Source organism: Balearica regulorum, chromosome 1 (assembly GCF_011004875.1).
Source record: "Balearica regulorum gibbericeps isolate bBalReg1 chromosome 1, bBalReg1.pri, whole genome shotgun sequence".
In the NCBI taxonomy this organism is placed as follows: Eukaryota; Metazoa; Chordata; class Aves; order Gruiformes; family Gruidae; genus Balearica; species Balearica regulorum.
Genome location: NC_046184.1, coordinates 18,184,272 through 18,206,026, shown reverse-complemented (window position 1 = coordinate 18,206,026; position 21,755 = coordinate 18,184,272).

Below are 21,755 nucleotides of genomic sequence, written 5' to 3'. Positions count from 1 at the left end.
CTCCTTTAGCACCTAAAAGTCTTACTGGGCCCAGCTTGAAATTAGGGAAGCTAACATATAAAGCAAAAATATAAATGATCTTAAGGTGTGTCTCATTGAACTGAACAGAAAGGGCAGGGAGTTATTGCATGTGAAAGTCCTGCCATTGAGCCCAGACCCGGCAGTCCAGCGAGGTGAAGAGGAGCCTCCCAGAAATGAACTTGCACCAGCCATTAACACCTCTTAAAATCAATGACAGAACTCTTAAGCAGCAGCAGACTCAAGGCATGATCTAAGCTTGTGCTATTTCTCTTGAAATATTTTTATTCACAAGTCATTTTAAGATTTGATTCATGCTGAAAAGCTGGATAATTATTTAATGCATGAAGTTCATAATGATCTATATCTACCCTGCTTCAGCAGTTACATTAATCAGAGAATAACTGTTGTGCAGCAGCTCATATGACTTAATAAATTGCATAAGCAGGAGTTTACTTTTTCTTTTCTGTCCTAAATGCTGGATAACAATTACTGTTTAGTACGTGAACGAGGCTATACAGCAGGTAACACAACCTTAAACACTTCGAGAATCCCTTCTAATCAGCTTTTCCTGAATTTTGCCTGCTGTGTGGAAAACTCTAGTATATTTGTAGAATGATTGTGCTGATTTGCTAAATCACAACCTAACCTTCAAATGGAGGGAATGGTCATAATTGAGGGCACAGATTTTAAAGATATGGAAAGTGTAAGCAAATAGAACATGCTTGGTTGATTGTCGTAGTTAGATTAGATCATTACAATAAATATATTGTTCTCAGATTACCAAAACATGTTCTCAGATTACCAAAACAAATTTTCTTTACTCCTGGTATCTCACAGTATTGTGAAGTTTAAATATCCCGACTGCACAAACATTTTAAATATTAAATTTATCCTTGTGGTTCCCCACTGCATTGCACCTGGCAGACTGACAATATCCATGAAGCCAGAAAAGCAAGAACCAAACCTAGGAAGGCAGAACTCAAAATACGGAGGTCTTGCAACAAACCAGTGATACTGTTCATAATTTGAAAGCAACTATAATCAGCTTGCATCAAATATACATTCAAATGTGAAGGTTTACCTGTTCTTTAAGACCGAAGCAGCTGGTTGGCAAGGGTTCAGTGTTATTCAACGTCACCAAAACAGCAATGCCTACTGGTAAACCTTTCCCTTAAATTGTAGTTATATCATGGTACTACTATTCTTTAGATGCCCATCACAGCAAAAGCTGCAATACTGTATGGAACTTTTCAAATACCTTAAACTCACACTAAGTAGACAAGCTTGCAAAATGCTGGACTAATCTTACTAGTCTTCATTTGTGTGCAATACTAGGATAGGTTGGAAATGCTGTCTCCCCTCTCTTCCAGGGTTTCTTGGCAGCCATGGGATGAATTCTGCAGGCTTGAGACAGCTGAGAGGGAAAAACTGGGTTGAAAGTTGTGCCCACATCAAATATTTAGCAGAACCATGGTCCAATTTTCCCTGGTACGTATTGACTAAATTTGTTCAAATCACCTATAAAGACACTGCAGCCTAACTATACCCTTTGTTTGTCTCTGCTCACTTTTCTGATCAGCCAGTAAAAGCACGACAACATGAACAATGAGTCAGATTATCTTGTGACAGTACCAAGTTATAGTACTGGAATAAAACACCAGGTTCAAGTGCCCAGCTCGCATAGGTGTGCCTCAGCACACAAACTGGGCATTTAGGGTCCCTTCATGGCCAATAATGATCTACGCACTTCTAGAAAGGCAGGCAGAAAGTTTGCCTATTTAACTCTTCAATACCTCTCTGGATTGTAGACATTTAAGGCATCCCATATCAGTAATCAAACATCGGTCAAATGCACAGGGTAGATATCTATATCTGAGTTTGTCACAGAAGTTGCTTTTACAATTAAATAAGTTAAATTGGCACTAATGGGTGCGACGCACCTCATTCTGCATTCGGTGCCTAAAACAGATGAATCATGCTCTAAAAGTGCCTTCCCCCCCCCGCCTGCAAATTAGCTTGAGAAAATGCATTTAGATGCAATCATTGGAACTTAGGTTCATCAGAAGTTAGTTCAGATGAATCACGCATTGCCTGTTTCCTTCTCCTCGAGCTGCAGACCTGAGAGCCTTGTTCTGTGGATCGAAAACCCGATGGGCAAGGCCTTTTATTTTTTTATGAGATGAGGACCAACAACGCTTTGTAGCCTCATGATTAGCATACTTTGCCTTGGCTGTTAGATCTTGGGCGGGAGCTGTAGCCACCAGGCTACGGGCTTTGGCAGACATGCTTTTCTCCTCCTGTTGAAGCTGCCCACTTAGGTAGTCAGGAGTGCAAGAAATGTAGATGTAAAGGGAAGCATGATTTAGCGTACTGATTGGGGACTCAAGAGCAAAGAGCAAGAAACATGAATTTAATCTACTGATTAGGTACTCATCAGGGAGAAATCTTAGGTTCTGGTCTCTCCTCCCTTGATTATTGATATTTTAATACTATTTTCTAAATAAAAACATTTAAACAGTTCAGGAAGCAACATATAGCCAATGCATATAATTTCTTGTACAGGTCTCAACTCACTTCCACACAGCTTGTAGCTCAACTAAACGAGTTCCACTGTTCATGGCAGTGATTTTAACTATAATTATGCTAAGGTTTTATAGTAATCATACTGCAGCAACACAAACTTCTAAAAATACCCTTGTGATTTTTCACAAGTTCAGGCAGATTTTTTTTTCAAGGCATTGAGTATTGTCTCTTCAAAATATATTCAGATTCATTTAACATAGCCAATTATGAGCTGCCTGAGGGGTTTATATAAACGCTTCATCGACCCCTCTGAAGTTAGTCCCATTAAACATGAATGAGTCCAAGCTGGACTCGTTATGTTCCTAGTTTCTGAACTTTCCCAGTGGGCACTTAAAAAAATATGCAGCTATTATACATTAAGGAGTGTCTTTCTTTGTAAGGGTCTTTTTCATTCTTTTTCTTTTCTTTTTTTTTCCCTGTTTTTTTTTACCCTTTTTTATTTTTATTTTTTTAAGATAGAATGAAAACAAACAAAGCACAGAGCCCAGTCAGAACTTCCTGAAATCTCTGGCTTATTTTGCATTTTCTATTCCCGTAGTGTAAAAAAACCTGTTCAAGGAAAAGACACAAAAGGAGTCAAAGTGCCATTGGTAGCTACTAGAAGTACAATACAAATAAAAAATGCCAGCAACAAGCAATCCTCTGAGAATTTGAAAAGCATCTTGAATCAAAGAAAACAATGTTCCAGCTCAACTTCCCATTAAAAAATATCTGCTGCAATTTAAGCATTAGTCAGCTATGTCTACGAATCTCATGTGATTTCTTCCACTTTTAGCAGCATGAAAAACAGCAAGCAGGATTCCAGTACATTACAGCACTTGAGCATATGCCGCTATCTACTTCTAGAAACAGACTAATGCAAAAAAAAAAAAAAAAAAAAAAAGAAATTAAATCTCTTGTTAAGAGCTTTCATGAATCAAAAGATGAACTCTTTAAGTAAAACCTGACTCTTAAGGGATATTTACACAAAGGGAAATCTTACTGTCCTACAGAAAGAACAAGAATTTAATGTTTGTCCTACATCTGCTTTAATTTACTATAAGCCATGGGGATTTTACCCACTATTATTTTGTTACATTAATAAATGATAACTAGCATCAAGTATCTAGTGTTTTTCTAGTGAGATTTTTAGTAATAAAAAATGAATATAAAAGCCACTTGGACAATGAAAAGCCAAGCCCTCTAGCAAGGAAAAGTTTGCAAAACAAAGAAGAAAAATAGTAACTATTGTTTTTTCATTCTCATTCCTCTTGCCATTTTATTAGGGGTTTAAATGTAAGCACTTTGTTGTTGGTTTTTTTCATGAAAAATATCCTTAAATTCCTATGATAAATACATACTTTTCCTTAAATTTATTTTATTTTAAATGCCTATTTTATTATTTTTTAAGCCAAAGGCCATTAAGTGGAATGTTTTAATGAAAGGATTAATTCTGCTGTGAATCAGTAGCTGTAAATTGCAAAGCATTTCATGATATTGCACCTATATGAGAGAAAAGAAAATGTATTACAAATTATTTAATTTTTGTTCTCAGTGTTGTAGCTGCCACATTTATCATGTCTCTGTCACCATTCAACAAGCTGTCTCAAAAAATCCTAATAGACTTTGGCAATGAGCCGTATTTCATACATGTTTAATTGAAGATCTTGGCCTAATCATTTGCTATGCCATACATATGCATTTTAAGTAAAGTGTAAGTAACTGGGACTACTATTAACTACAGAACAAATGCAAATGGATTACATAATGTATTTCTGTAATGTATGTATTTTGAGCCAATAAAATGACCTTTGAAAATTACTGAGATCTGTGAAAATGCCATTTACTGTAATAGGAATCAGCAAAAGAAGGTGAACTGTAGGTGAGGCTTAACACTTCTTACATTTTCAAAATCTAGGCAACATTCAAAGGCTGTGCTGTGAATATTTAATCACCTTTAGGAAATGCATGCGGTACACATGCATCATGCAAAAGTGTTAAGCTTTGTTGCCCTCACATTTAAACAAGCATGGTTTCCCATTTTGACACTTTCTTATTAATACTACATTCATTTCTAATCAGAAACAGAAGTAAACACATGGTATTATAAGACATTTGTGAAATTATAATTTATTAACAGTACCTGAATACAAGCAGAACTTTTGACAAGATATAACATTTAAAAAGTAAAAAGTCCCTGAGTCGAATATCTCACAGGTTAAAGAACAGTGCAAAAGGCAATAACAAATTTGAAGACTGAGGCCATTTTGTGATAGAGGTTCCACTAAAGTGTCAAATTAAAACTCAACTTTCACTTAAAGTATAGATTCAGAATGTTGAAAAAGATAACATGCCCTCTTGTCAGACTTTCTACTTCCTTCGAGAACCTGATGAATTTTCCAAGGATAAAGTTTTACAGCTGAGGTTTTTTACAGGTGAAGTTGTTGTTAATTGAGTCATTAATGAAATTTATTTCCCAAGTAATTTTTTTTATTTCCACAAATGATTACAAGAATAAAATAGAAGGCATTCTCCCAATCTCACTTAGAACTAACGATGAAATCCTGTTCAGTAAGTATTAGTTAAGATTGCTTCTGGTTTGTTTAAAAATGTTATAACTGTATAGCCACTAGAAGAAGGACAAGGCCAATGGCTGAAATGAACTTTAAAAATACTAATGTGAAAATATTCAGCCAGTCATGTCCAGAACTTAACAGGCGGTTGGAAGCTAAGATGCAGAGGAAGCAGGATCAAAATGAAAGTCCATAAAGCACAGAGATACCATTATTTGAAGACTGGCCTTCCACACAAGCTTGGTCTCACTACCACAACTCTTTATACAAAGGTATTCACTGCAAATGGTCCAGAGTAGCAGTGAATCATATTTTGAGATAAAATTAAATGTTTTCAGGTTTGTATTATATATGCCCTTCTCAGAAACACTTCATGTATGCATCTCTGGCAAGTTTATTTTTTGTGTACTGGGTTTTGGGTTTTTTTTAGTAATTAGTAAAAATAAGGGATTGCACTTAGAAAAATTACTTTAAGATGAAGTTAAAATTGAAAGGATAGAGCAGAAATTGTGGAAGGAAAACAGTAAAGAAATATTGCATCATTTCCAAAGTGAGCATCTTCAAAGTCATCAATTAGAATCTTAAGAATCTAGCTTAATGAAACCTAAACTTTTCTCATTTACGGAAGGCAAATGAGCAGAAACATACAGAAATGAGTATTGAAGGCAACCAGGCTTGTGTTTGTTTGCCTTGTCATTATATGACAACAATAAAAATAGACAAGAAAAACTAAGAAATTTTTAACAATCAACTTCATTGGAAGACTACAAGTAGTAGTGTCTTTAACTGTAGCAACAGGACTCTATGCAGCGTCTGCAGTGAAAAGTCAAGATTTATTCCTATTTATGACTGCCTTAGAAATTAACCATGCTCTGAATTTCACTATTGTATCACTTAAGGCCAAAAGGGAGCATTTTGATCATCTGCTTTACCTTCTAGGGAGTTGCATTGACATTTTTTCATTATTTTAATATGCCTTCATATGGCTGTGTGCTGAGTGCCTTTGAATCACAATGAAATTGTCAATGGAAGTTTCAGTTTCATAGGTTTTAAGGCTAGAAAGGACCATTTTAATAATTTTGTCTGACTCCCTGCATAACACAGGCCATTATTTTTACCAAGTGATTCCCAAATCAAGGACATGACTTCGGGTTAAGCTAGATAATATATTCTGGAAAATAATTCTGTTTTGATTTCAAGTGCTAAAGATTCTACCATTATTCTCAGGAAAATGTCCTCTTTTTTAGCCCCCATCACCCATCATTTCTAATTGCAGCTTGTTTTCAGTTTTCACCCATTATGTTACATTGAGATTTTTTTTTTTAGTCAACTTAAGAGCCCTGAGGCTGAGATGGTTTATTTTTTAATATTTTAATAGGCATTCATCCATGAGGATTAAGTCTCTTCTTAATCTTCTTACCACTAGCATTCTTTGTGCTAAACTCATTTGATGACAAATCTTTATTCTCTCCATCAGTGCCACTTTCTGGCCCTTGAAAACACTTTCAGATGTTTTTCTTTTAAAATTATAATTTTAAATTTTTTTGGATCATATGCTCTCTCTAAAACAGTACATCTAGAAAAGAGGCAAAAATTCCTTTTAATTTCATAATGTAATATTCGTAACGAAATAACTTGTGCGACAATGCCAGATTTTGCTGTGATTCTTTGCACATACACACGTTGCATACATGCCTAAAATTATTCATACTTAGCTCAACATTCATGAAAGAACAGTCTCGTCCAACAGTTTTTCAGAGCAAATGAAGCCAACAGAATGATCCTAGAATGACAACAATAGAAACACAAAAGGTATTAGCAAGCTGCAGAGTGGGGTCTTTAACCTTTTAAACATTATGTTACTAATAATAGTATTGTTGTCATTCAAAAATGAAGAAGAAAGCCCAATGCAAAACACTTGTTCAAAATCAGGATGAAACAAGCAGGTGACTGAGACACTAATTTGATCGCTAAGTCTGCAACACTATACACTTCAATCCAAAAGTGGTTTTGTATTGGAAAGTTTTGTTGCAATATCTATAATAACTTTGGAAATTATTTTTTGTCATCAGAACTATGTTGTAAAAAACTTCACTACAGTACAGTATTGTTCTTTTTGCATATATATATATATATAAAACTACATTTAAGTTTGGGGATCTTTTCTATTTTAGAAAGAGTAAAACAGGTAATGACAGAATAAGCCTAAGAGACACTGAAAAAATAACACAGTAAGGCTGGTGATTATAGTCCCACGGCCACAACAGCATGAGAGAGAAAAATAAAAATTATATCAATAAATACAAACATATTCTAGAAATGCTGCTAAATCAGCCAAAATAATATATATTGTAAATGCCATTTCTTGAGCTACATGGAAATGTGATACTCTTCTTTGAAAGCAAACAGAAACAAGAGAACTAGCAAATTGAACTCCTTAATCAATGGAGCTGTAAAGTTATTCATTAATGTAGTGTTTGGATACTGCACAATAGATATTTAATGTGATGGTTGGTGTGAGCAACAGACCTTGTATTGACCTTCTGAACAAAGGCAATCTCACTGAGAATTCATAAGTATTGAGATTGTCTTATTGCTATCAAAATAAATCTGGAGATCAAAGTTTAAATCAAAAAGGAAATAAATGATTCATATACCAAAATCACTAGAAACAATGCAGAGTAGCAATCACAGGACAATAAAAAAGACCACCTAACAATAACCTAATGTAGTGCCCCATGGTGAAATATAAATAAATGCTGAATGTTCTTTAAACCAATAAAGACGCAAAATTGATGTCCACCCTATTATCAGAGTCACAAATTATGTAACTAACTTACACTAATGCTAACCTTTTTTCTTTTTTCTTTTTCTTTTTTCTTTTTTTTTCTTTTTCTTTTTTCTTTTTCTTTTTCTTTTTCTTTTTCTTTTTCTTTTTCTTTTTCTTTTTCTTTTTCTTTTTCTTTTTCTTTTTCTTTTTCTTTTTCTTTTTCTTTTTCTTTTTCTTTTTCTTTTTTTTTCCTTTTTCTTCTTCTTCTTTTTTATTCTTCTTTCTTTTTTTTTATATGTGTGTGTATATATATAGATATAGATAGATAGATAGATATAGTATGGACATTGACAGATTAGCCTCATGAGTTCTGGAGCTGATTTTCACACCAGAGTACTAATGCTGATTTAGAGGGCTTTCTCCGTGTTGCAAATGCTAGAAGGAAAACAAAACCCGAACCTTACTTAGGGCAATGTCCCAGAAAAAATGGATAGATGGGCAGCTCAGTAGAAGGGGCTGAGACCTCACGTTTTGATTTCCACATCTAGGACTGTCTCTCTTTCTTTTCCAGTCATATTCTCCCATAAATATGCACCTGTGCCATAGGACAGGGGTTGAATCAGTGCTGCCTTTTCCATTCTGTGCAGGTGAAACCTGTGTTTCCAGCTGTGTGCTTGCTTCAACAAGAGCGACCTGGACTCTTCTGTCTGCCATCCCTCAAAACACCCTACAATTTTGCTGTGGTTAAGGGGGTCAAGCCTCCTCAAGATGAGGAGGACCCTGAACATAGGTTTTTGAGATACTTTTGGCATCATTGTGTGCTGGAAAACGAGATGGCTTTTCTCCATTAGACATCTATCCAAAGCAGAAAGCAAGGCAGTCTGAATCCCATATGAAGTGTCCTTTGTTTTTACTCTCAATTCCCCATACAGACAACAGAGAGAGACAAGGTATAGCTTGGGTTCCCACAGTGAATTCCAGATGTCTTCAGAGGTTCCTTCTTATTTCCATTGTCTGCAACAGAATATGTATGTTAGGTCTACGGGGGTCACAGGTGTAAGCACAGTACCATTACTTAATTACAGGTAGTATTTGGATAGATTTTAATGACAATTGCCAGTCTTTTGAGAAGATAAATACTAAATGCTAAAAAAAGCAGTGATTAAACAGCCTGTTTGTGTGTTTGAGCATAATGGCACTGAGAGCATGCAACATCATGCCCTGTGATCAGAGCATATAATGCCATACAACTTTTTTTTTTTTTTTTCGCTAGAGACCACAGTGACAGTTTCATAGAATCATAGAATGGTTTGGGTTGGAAGGGACCTTAAAGATCATCTAGTTCCAACCCCCCTGCTGCGGGCAGGAACACCCTCCACTAGACCACGTTGCCCAAAGCCTCATCCAACCTGGTCTTAAACACTTCCAGGGATGGGACATCCACAACCTCTCTGGGCAACCTGTTCCAGTACCTCACCACTCTCACAGTAAAGAATTTCTTTCTAACATCTAATCTAAATCGACCTTCCTTCAGCTTAAACCCATTACCCCTTGTCCTGTCACTACATTCCCTCATAAACAGTCCCTCACCATCTTTCCTGTAGGCCCCTTCAGGCACTGGAAGGCCGCAATTAGATCTCCCCGGAGCCTTCTCTTCTCCAGGCTGAACAACCCCAACTCTCTCAGCCTGTCCTTATAGGAGAGGTGCTCCAGCCCTCTGATCACCTTCATGGCCCTCCTCTGGACTCACTCCAACAGCTCCATGTCTGTCCTGTACTGGGGCCCCCAGAGCTGGACGCAGTACTCCAGATGGGGTCTCATGAGAGCGGAGTAGAGGGATAAGATTTAAGCTATTTTTTCCAACAAAATGTGATCACTTGTGTTACTGTGGAAAAGACATTATAAAGTTAGTAAAAATACTTGTATTAAACAACAACAACAAAAAAAACGCACTAAAGAAGTAGGGGTTTTAGTAAAGGTTAAACAGGGTTCTTACTGGCAACTGGGGAGATTAGCAGCTCAGTGTGTGCATGTCTGTCTTGTCAAGCTTTTGGGCAGTAATTCTGGGATATTTCAGTATATTGAGCTGGGTGAATTCTCTGAGCATTCTAGAGGAATAATCTACTCATTTCAGATGATAGGAGAGCTTTTAAAAACTGAGTTGTGTCTGCAGAAATAGAAGGGCTTTATTTCTCCAATTATGAAATGTTATAGTTGTACTTTGCATTAGAAGGGGGATTTTATTCCCAGTGAGCTTGACAGGATTCTTCCGTTTGCGGACTCCCTGATCTATTTGCAATACTCATTATGATTTTTTCTTAGTATTGAAAATATGTTTAACAAAGTTTTGCGTACACCAGCCAAAGAAGGGTAATTATTTATCAGCCAGTGTATTCTAAATTGTTTCATTTATGCTATGACACAGAACGTTTTCAAACTTATAATTATTATGCCTTGTTGTAAGGTGTAACTATAATTTCTCCTGTGTTGAAAATATTGCTTTCATCCCCAATAAATGCAAAATTAGAAATAAAAACAATATTAGAAGTTACCTATCTTTTCAGGGACCTGAATCAAATTTCCTCTAACTAAAGCAGTTATTACATCAACTATTACCTTGCACCTGCCATTCATCTCTGTGCAGCCTAACTGACAATGCAACCTGTGCTTTCTTTGCAAAGCCTACATTTGTGACAGGTGTATAGCAATTTGGAAAATACACAATATTATGGATACATACATCGCAATAGGCACAGACAACATGGTCACTGGGGAAATCTGGTTGATGTCTTCCTTTTCTGAATTGCCTTGACTTTGATTTAATAAGCCCCTTATTAACCTCCCACAAATTCTAAAAACCTCAGCTTTCTACAAGGTGTTTGAGAATAAGCTAAGGTTTCATGGGTTGGTTTTTGGTTTGGTTTTTTTTTGGAGGGGGGTGGGTTTATTTTTATCCTTTTATTACCACATTTACTTACATGTTACACAGGGATCTGCATTCTTATCCAATGTATGTTAAAGAGATTTTGTTGTATGATCACATATAGGTGATGATCACAGTTATGAGAAAATTAATAAAAGACAATGTTACTATAGTTACTGGATTCCATGTTTGCTTTATTGTGAACTAGTCTTGTATATTAAAAGCAAAAAATATTAATTTAGTAACTAAGAAAGGCATTGAATCAATACTAAAAGGAAGAGAGAGTCATGTATTACCATAAAAACATTGAAAACTCATTTAAGCTTACCTGCATATAGGTTTTCATTGTAGGCCATGCAAAGCAATAAAAGCAAGTTATTAAATGATGAAAGAAGCGGACAGCAACATGTCTGTGCATATGGTTGATTAGAAATATTATCCATGAATGCATCTAAAAAAAAAAAAAAAAAAAAAGAACAACAGGGAAATATATAATATTTTTCTTCAAATGAAAACTTAAAACAGATCCCCAGAATGCTTTTTCAAGTGTAATGAAGACATTTTCTCCTAAATGTACAGCACAGAACTGAAAGTTTTTTCCCTTTCCATAAAAGATAAAATTAAAGATGCATAACAACTTCTATCCCTTATTGAATTATATCCATTGTATGGTACGCTGGTATGATATCTGCAGTGCTGGTGAAAACCAAAACATTCTCTATGGTTTGTTTACAAGGAAAGGTCAATGAAAATTATGCTTTTTTTCCTTATTTATGAATGAGACAAGAAGCTATATGTTTATAATGAACAGCCCAGCTGTACAAAAATAGATGCTATCACATTATCCTTGTTAAATAAGAAGAAAATATATAATTGCATGAGACCATGGAAGAATAGGTACTCTGCTGCAGTCAATGTCCATTTAGTTTTTCTAGTATATTTTTCATTTCTTTGTTAATGTTTTTGCTAGCACTGTAGTAAAGAATGATTCTTTATCTACTATACTAGTTCCTTCTTATTCAGAAGAATAATTCATTTAAGTCACTCAGAAACATTACCCAGAAAGTCTATAGCAACCATCTTTCTGTAAATTAAAACACGTTGACTTTGTGCTCACTAGAAGGCATAAAACTTTGTAACTGGGCCTGGAACTTTGATGACCACAAGTGTATGCTTCCAGATTAACAATTCCTATTTAAAGTATCCATATCTGAGCACCTGATTGAGTAAATGGTAAAAGTCAGGGGGAGGAGGAATCTCAGATTTTCTTACTGCAAAAAAGTAGTTACTTTTAAAAAATATAAGGAACATTTTACTAAGTTGAATATTAAAACATAAATTTTAAAATAAAAAAGTAATTGATATTAGTCAAGGATAAACGGACTTCTTTTTTCTCTCTTATTCTGTAAGGCATGTAGAACAGGAGACTTGGGGTATTTCAGACCTGATAAGTAGCATGGCTCATAAGTCAGCCTATTTTAATTCATTAACAAAAAATTTATTGCACATTTACAAACACGTTGTTTACTGTTCAACTAGTGCAAATCCATATTGCGAAGTCATTTTAAAAATAAAAGCTAAATATTTTTGTTGTGGGATAGCAAGTCATGACTTTGTACATTAAAAATCAAAAAGCAAAAAAATTTTAGTCACTTGCTAATCTAATACCTCTCAGCAGTTCAACATTTGCCCCCAAATTTTACCCTGAAAAAAATATCCAAATACCATGTTTTCAGTCAGCTCATTTGAGACTCCCCACCAAAATTCAACAATTAACTGTGTGAGAATATCTATGTTGCAATTTAGCTATTAGCAATTAATTCCTTTGAGCAAAGAGAGAGAGAGAGAAAGAGAAAGAGAAAGAGAAAGAGAAAGAGAAAGAGAAAGAGAAAGAGAAAGAGAAAGAGAAAGAGAGAAAGAAAGAGGGAAAGAAAGAGAGAAAGAAAGAGAAAGAAAGAGAGCGAGAGAAAGAAAGAAAGAGAGAGAAAGAGGGAAAGAGAGAAAGAAAGAAAGAGAGAGAAAGAGAGAGAGGGAAAGAGAGAAAGAGAGAGAAAGGAAAGGAAAGGAAGGAAGGAAGGAGGGAAGGAAGGAAGGAAGGAAGGAAGGAAGGAAGGAAGGAAGGAAGGAAGGAAGGAAGGAAGGAAGGAAGGAAGGAAGGAAGGAAGGAAGGAAGGAAAGAAAGAAAGAAAAAGAAAGAAAGAAAGAAAGAAAGAAAGAAAGAAAGAAAGAAAGAAAGAAAGAAAGAAAGAAAGAAAGAAAGAAAGAAAGAAAGAAAGAAAGAAAGAAAGAAAGAAAGAAAGAAAGAAAGAAAGAAGGAAAGAAAGAAGGAAAGAAACAAAGAAAGAAAGAAAGAAAGAAAGAAAGAAAGAAAGAAGGAAAGAAAGAAAGAAAGGGCAGAATCTGGATTATCATCCTTCATTCTCACTAATTGCCATGACTAATCATCAATCCAGTAATTCACAGAGTAACACAAGGCACATGAGGGAGTTGGTCCCTGGTGTCTAGGCACCAGGATACAGACTTTTCCCTGCTGTCTCAGAGATGCAACTTGAGTGGGTCACCTCCCTTGGGAAAAGGGTCTCTTCCACAGACACTGGATTCTTCACATATGGATTTCTTTATAGTTATGGAGATAGGAAAATACTTTTACTGTCTCACCCTAAAGCAGGTGTGTAAAATGGGTCAGAGTGGTAGTATGTAAACTACCTATTTCCCCCATCAATTACAAAGTGAATCTAATCAACTGACTCAGACATAGATGTCTATAGATATCTAAAGCTATGTGAGATGTATTTCACCAAAGGAGGCTACAAAACCATTTAACCCCAGCACAGAATTGCCTCTCTTCTGAAAAGGAAAAATTGTTCATCCGCTGTTGTAGTGCTCTTTCACTCTCATGGGTAGATCATGGAACTGAAAGGATTTCAAGAACAGGAATTAGTGTTTGGTGGTGGAATGATGCTGGGAGAGGACATGACAAAAACCCTCTAAAATTCTAAATGAAGGAATCAGTTTTTAATCTCCATCAGAACTGGTCTGGCTTTCTGAACCAAGAAATAAATATTATCTTGCTCCCTTATTGTACAAGCTTAAAATTCCTCTGCTTAAAAGAAAGAAAAAAAAAAAACAAAAACCCACCAACAAATTATTGGACTGAAACATGCAAACATAATGGAAAGCCATCCAAATTTTCTGAAGGAGATAGTAAATACATGATAATTTCGTATTCCAGAGAACATGGAATTTCTTGTTCACCAAGATACATTTTAACATTTTTCTGGCTGCATTTCAGACAACAGAATGCCTTTGGGACAGTCAGTCTGGATGTCTACCACAACAGATGTCTGTTACAGGTATTGTCAGCTTCTCAGACTAAATCCAGAGCTAGTATTCACAATGCTGGAATGAGCAACATAAATATGTTTCTCTTACAAGACAGTAAAAAACCCCCCACCCTTTCAACTACAAAATTAATACCAGCATTATGAACAGTAACTAGTTGCCTCAGTTTTTGCTGGCAAGACTGGCCTCCACAAATCATAGATCACTGAGATCAGGGAAAAAGTCTGGAGAAATGAAGACTTACAATTGGTGGAAGAGTATCAGATGAGGGAATTCTTAAGCAAACTGAACATACATAAATCCCTGGGCTTTGATGGGAGGCACCCACAAGTGCTGAGTGAGCTGGCAGATGTAATTTTGAGGTCACTTTTGATTATATTTGGATGATCATGGTGACTGGGAAAGGTGCCTGAGGACTGGAGGAAAGCAAATGTCCCTCCTATCTTCAAGAAGGACAAGAAGGAGGACCAAGGGAACTACAGGCCAGACAGCCTCACCTTGATGCCTCAGAATGTGATGGAGCAGCTAATCCTGGGAAAAAATTCCAGGCACATGAAAGACAAGAAAGTGATCAGGAACAGTCAGCATGGCTTCATCGAGGTGAAGTGATGTTTGACCAACCTGATACCCTTCTATGAGGAACTGACTGACTTGGTAGACAAGGGGAGAGAAGTGAATATTGTGAAACTCTACTTCAGTAAGGAGTTCAATTCTCATCTCTTCTCTCATAGTTTCTCTCTTTAGCTTCTCATGGAGAAGGTGATAAATATGGGCTAGATAGGAAATCAGTGAGGTGGACTGAAAACTGTCTGAATGGGTCAGATTGTGGTGATCAGTGACATGAAGCCTAGTTGGAGGACAGTAACTAGTGGTGTACCCCAGGGGTCAATAGTGGATCCGATCCTGTTTAACATCTTCATTAATGACCTGAATTATGGGGCAGTGTACTCTCAGCAAGTTTGCAGATGACAGAAAACTGGGAGGAGTGGCTGATACACAAGAGGGACCTCGACAGGCTGGACAAATTGTCTGACAGGAATCCCCATGAAGTTCAACAAGGGGAAGTGCAAAGTCCTACAGCTGCAGTGGAACAACCCCATGTACCAGTCCATGCTGCAGGCTGACTAGCTGGAAAGCAGTTTGGCAGAAAAGGACCTGAGAGTCCTGTGAACACCAAGTTGAACGTGAGCCAGCAGTTGACCTGGGTCCTTGCAGCAAAGAGGGCAAATGGTATCCTGGGCGGCATGAAGAGGAGTGTTACCAGTAGGTTGAGGAAGGTGATTCTTCCCCTCTATTCAGCACTGATGAGGCTATGCCTGGAGTACTGTGTCCAGTTCTGGGCTCCCAAGTACAAGACAGACAGGAAGAGAGTCCAGGAAAGGGTCGCAAAGGTGGTTAAGGAATTGGAGCATCTCTCATATGAGGAAAGGCTGAGAAAGCTGGGACTTTTCAGCCTGGACAAGAGAAAGTTCATCAATGTGTAGAAATATCTGAAGAGAGGGTGCAAAGAGAACGGAGCCAGGCTTTTCTCAGTGGTGCCCAATGACAGGACCAGAGGCAATGGGTACAAACCGAAATACAGGAGAGTCCATCTGAACATCAGGAAACACTGTTTTTCGGGACAGTGACCAAGCACTGGCACGGGTTGTCCAGGGAGGTTGTGGAATCTCCACCCTTGGAGATACTCAAAAGCAAAAAGGTCCTGGGCAACCTGCTCTAGGTGGCCTTGCTTGCGCAGGGGGTTGGAACAGATGACCTCCAGAGGTCCTTTCCAACCTCAATTATTCTGTGATTCTGTGACTATAGTGATCTCTATGGCAAAATACTTCACTGCTGTAATAGTTTCCCCACTCACTGTTGTAAACAAAAACATATGAAGTGCATTGACCCTACAAGACAAAAATATTTTATCATGACTATAACTGTTTTCCAGAAAATTTTGATGGGATTGAGGCAGATTTCCTTTGAGGGACTACAGTCCAGTAAGTATTTTATGATCAGAGAATCTGGTGATTATCAATAGTAAAATTTTCCCCTTTTTCCCCTGATTAAATAGGTTTTATTTCATGTCCATCCTGGAAACCAATTAGCTAATGCATAGAACTAAAAAAATACACATATAAGCTAATTCAAAGGTAGAGATTCCAAAAATAATTTCTAAAATTTAAACAAAAGAAAATTAAGTGTCTTTTCTTAAATAACATATACCTAGCCCTGAAATGGTGAGGTTAGTTGATCTATTACTGAGGATTTATATAGTGACAGATTTATTCTTGTACCAATAAGCAAAGTACAGATTCCAATCCAGTCTGGTTTGTTTTGTTTTCTTTAAAAAAAGTAAGGTGTTACTAGTAGAATTCCATTTTCTAATTTCAAAGGCTGAGTAAAAGTAGATTAAATAATTTCAAGGAAATAGATTAGATGCGTACAATTTTTAATCTTTCTTGCTATTTAAGTTTATCTGTAAGAGGCTAGAAACAACTTATACAAAAATCTCAAACTATTAATAATGTTATCAAAGTTTAAGTGTTAATTAATTGTCTTTTCATTTAGCCTTCCTTAGAATCAATTCCACATTAACAATAGTTGCTAAAGAGAAAAATTGTCACATAATAAATTACCACCTATTCTCACCATTTTGTAATATGTTGTCTTCTTCATGACATTTTCCTCACATCATGAGCCATGTCTCTTATACCTCTTGGTCATAGCTTGCTGTAAATCCATGGAATTTCAGGCAGTTAATGGCTTTTATATCATAAATGGAAAAAAAAGCTTTGAGATTTAATCAGATCACTACCACTTAACAGAGGCTCTTACAGTAGATCAAGTCTGACATTAATGAAGGTTTGAAAGTTAATAAAGTTTCTCTAAGCAAAACCGCTTTCATGATATATTTAACTTTTTGGCAAAGTTGAATGCTTTTTCTCCCAGTATTTTCAGTAGTCTTTCTTGTGCGTGAAAATAGTTATTGTCTTAGTACTGTTTCCAGAATTTTAGACAGTGGCATTAAATTTGACCCATAAGAATCTCCCAGGGTTGCAGAAGAAATTCTTGTATACTCTATTTCGTTACAATTATCTCCTTCATCTTCATTTCACTAACTTAGGCCTCCATATTGACATTATGTTGTTTCAGAGAATTCGTTGCACCTGCACTAACTTCTGCAATGAGATGTTTCTGCAATATCAAAGTACTTGCTGGGCTTTAATGAAGAACTTCAACTTTTCCTAACAAATGTTCTTATGAAATAAAAATTCTGAGAAATTTTTTGTGTGTGTGCTATATAGTCATAGTATCACACAAAATTTAGATTTAATGGGAATGTCAAGACTCTCCTCAAGGCAAGGTCATGTATATATGTGCCATTCCTGGCAGATGATTTATGCTTAAGATGTGAGTGGAACTCCATAGCTTTCCTGGGCAAAGCATTCCAGTGCTTTCATCTTCTGATCATTAGATTTTTTTTTCCCCTCTATGCTTGAGTCAGTCTTTCTTGTTGCATCTGAAGACACAGTCTGTCCTGCGCTCCTTGTTCACAAGGAGTATAGATATTTTCTCTTTTCAACATTACTTAAAATACCTGGAGGCAGTTACCATTTTCCTTCTATATACTTGCTGCTGTTTAAATAAATAATCCCATTTCTTTCAATCTTCACTCTGAGATCATTTTTTCTGTACTTCTCTTCATTCTCTTTGTTGTCCGCTATAATCTCTCCAACTGGTACACATTTTTCCTCTAGTGCAACATACAAATATTGGCATTAAATCTTTGCCCTGTTTTCCCCTGTAACTCCCAGACCTCTCTTTTGAAACCTGCTTGTGAGCCTGCTGTTCCCTTACTGGTTTCACATTGCAGATTATTTGCTGCTTAAGTGCTGTACCTCGTATTTCATCCAATTTTTAGGCCATTTCTCCAACTTGTCAAGATCATTTTGAACTTTATTCCTGCCTCCAACCTTGTGATGTCTCTCAGTTTCATGACATCTGCAAATTTAATAAGCATATTTTCCATTTCAATTCAATTTCAGTTCAATTTGTTAATAAAAACATTGAACAGAACTAGACCCATGACAGAACCCTCTATATTCCCACTTGACCTTTCCTTCTTTTTTTGACAGTGAAATATTGCCAAGGACTCCATGGGTACTGTCAGCAAAGCTGTCTAACACCCACCTGGTAGGTTTCATCTGGACTACAGTTCCAGAGTTTGCTTATGAGAATGTCACAAGAGACAATTTCAAATGCCCTACAAAAGTCAATATACATCTACTGCTTTTCCCCTGTTCACAATTCCTGCAGTTCTGCCATGGAAGGAAATTAAGCAGGTTTGACATGATTTATTCTTGACAAATGAGTGTTGTCTGCTATTTATCTCCTTGTTATCTTCTAGGTGCTTAGAAATAAGTTTGATTATTTGGTCAAAAATTTTGCCAGGAATTGAAATTAAGCTAGAAGTTATATAGTTGGGAGGTTTCTCTCTTTTTTATGGGTAGTGACAAAATTTGTTCTTTTTCAGGTCTTCCAACGTTTTATCTATGCTTCACAGTTTCTCAGAAGTAGCCCTCGAATGCAAAGGCAGCTGTGTTTTGGTACATTGTACTTGTTATCTTTGGCTACATCTTCTCTTCCACCTCTACACCCAATGCAGAGTTTACCATTTTTATGGTAACCATTAAAAGTTTGCATTCTAACCAGAGGTTACTGTTCCATTTTACACTCTGCTTTTTATCAAGGATACCCTGATAGACTATCACCTGCTTAGATTATGCCAGCCGAGCTGCTTAAGTGATTACTCTTTTATTTCTGGTAAAATAAGCTGGGATGGATCATTTTCATCTTCAGCTGCAAGTCTTTAAGACAACCTGCCTCACTTTGACTAAAATGAGTTAGAAGACACTCACATCATGATGTGAAGGAGAAAGTGATTAGCAGCTGGGAACAGGATAGGGGTCATTACCTCTGCAAGCAACACAGCTGGAGAAGGAAGAAGGCATGTGTTCTGGCTTCAGTTTTCTTCTAGCTGAGAAATTCTAGCATTGCAAGAGAAATTAGCATTGAACGTTGGACTTTTTCACAATCTTATTTTCCAAAACATCTTGTAGTCAGCTAATACACCTAGTTCTTTTCCCCTGCTGCTTCTATCTAGTCAGCTATTGAAAGTAGAAGAAATTTCACAATTTTGCCCTCTACTGAATGTTATTTTTTCACGTCTGTCTACGTCTCCAGTTCTCAAGATTATCATGTTATTTCTATATGATATTCTTACACTTACTACATTGAATTATTTTTCTGAATGTGATGTCATATGCACCTATCGTTAGCACATTGTTATGGCTTTATATGGACATTAAAAGCATCAAATACAATTTGACCTAAGTCAAGTCCTTAAGGAATTTCACAAGAATGGAAGGCCTGTAGTTTCCTTCAGCACCATCCACCACAAGCTCCCCTTTAGCTGTTGATTTACCCTGTCACATTTTGTGTAGTAATCCTATCTCTTCCATAATTTATGAGTAAAGCTCAAGGATGCATCTTTTAGGAATGGTGCAGAGAATGTTTTTCTGATGTGCATGTGAGACCCTGTGATGAGCTCAGAAAGGCTGTAGGCCACAAACTGAGGTAGATCTATTCCTCTGACAAAGGCAAAGTACTATAGAAGTTATTTTTTTAGTGACTCCCCCAACATCCTCATTTATTGTTAGATCCTCTTCCTCCTGGCAGTAATTGCAGGGCTTTCACAGAGCTTCAGTGGGAAAAGAATCAGAATATCAAACAGGCAAGATCTCCCACAAACTGAAACTCTACATAGGAACAGCTCTAGCACAATTCATTGAGCAAATACTGGAGATGGTTACTTAAGCTTCAAAGTCGATAAAAATTTGAACCAGGAACAACTTTTCAAGGAAAGTCAGAGAATGCTTGAAATCTGAACTGGATAAGTAATTAGAAAAAAGACATTATAAGCTGCAGGCTCTGATATAGGTTGGAAAGCCCCTTTATTACAATGTCTAATTTATTTGACTAATCCTAGAAATTTACACTCCGTGGTGTCAGGCACAGAAATCCACATGTTATTTAATACTTCTCTTTATCTTATTGTAAATATAGTTCTTCGTAGGGAATTGTGTTTTAGAAAATGGCTTTCAGTGACTTTCAGGCAGCAGTATGAGAAAAAAAAATTCTTGGCCAGTTCTTGTTGCAGTGATGGTTTCTATTCTCCAATAGCTTTAACAACCATGAACAAAATACTGTATGGAAACACATGAAAGACCCTTTACCTGTTGGGTGGTAGCACCATTTCAAGGTTCCACTTTTGAAAAAGGATGACCTTTACACTTCACAGATTGCCCTTCACAGCCCTCTGTGAAAAGGACTTAAGCACAGCTTTCCAGTGAAAGGTAAGTGGCACGGTCATTCTTGACAAGAAATGTTGAGAATTCACAGATGTAAATTCACCTGAGGCAGAAATATAGGCACAACAATACCATGTTTAATGTGAAACCAGAAAATAAGGTTGAGGCTTATATAATAAATACTCTGGGGATGGAAAACTATAAACAGAAAAGTATTATGACCCCATTATTCCAGAAAGCACCACTAGACTTTTGGGTTGGGTTGTGTATATAACCTAGCTAGACCTTTCCTTATAAAGTAAGTTTGCAAGTTATCTTGCCATTAGATATCTTAAGAAATAGCACATTCATTGTGATGCTTTCTTACATTCATACACTGTTGTCACATGCCATAAAGATAGTTTAGATTATGAACATAAATCCAAGCTTCAAGAACTGAAGCTAAGCCAATTTTTTGTGCTGCTATTTTTTTGGCACACAATCTAAATATTTTCATTGAGTTTGGCACCTGCTTTTAAACTGGATGGTATTCAGGCTAATGCTCAGTTAGGAGATATATTTTCTTTAATAAAGGAGAGACCAACCAGCCACAGTTAGCACAACCAGGGGCTAGCACAAGAAAGCTATTGTTTCTGGCTGTGATATATTTTCTCCTTGGCATAAGAAGTCAGATTTTCTTACCTTAAAGTTAATTGCTAGCAATGGGTTCCCTCAGAAATGTTTTGCCAAGAAATTAACTGCATGTATCATTAATGAAGTCAGTGTTTCTGCATCACTGTTCATAGAAAATATTCACACAAATACGGCAATAAACCCAGGAGATTCTATCAAAGTAAATGTGCTTAAGTACTTTTCTCCAGAAAGAGAAAGCTATAAAAATATTGTTGCACTTCACAAATTTTTTCTGAATTTTGCTGTCTGTTTTCCCAGTAGCTTTATCTTGCTCCTCTCTACATCTTAATCTTTAGAAGTACATTTTTTTCATTATGAGTACCTGGCTCAGATTGAAATAAGCTGGAAAACTTCAACAGAAATAGTTCAGCCTATTCTGAGAGTGAGATGAGGAAAAAATGGTTTTGCATGTTAACTTTCTGATCATTAAGCTTATTTATTCTCTTTGAGAAACTAACAGAGCCATAAAATCAAGTGATGGAGATCAGATTTTCACCATTCACGTGAAAAACAGCTCTTGGTTAACCAAGTCATGA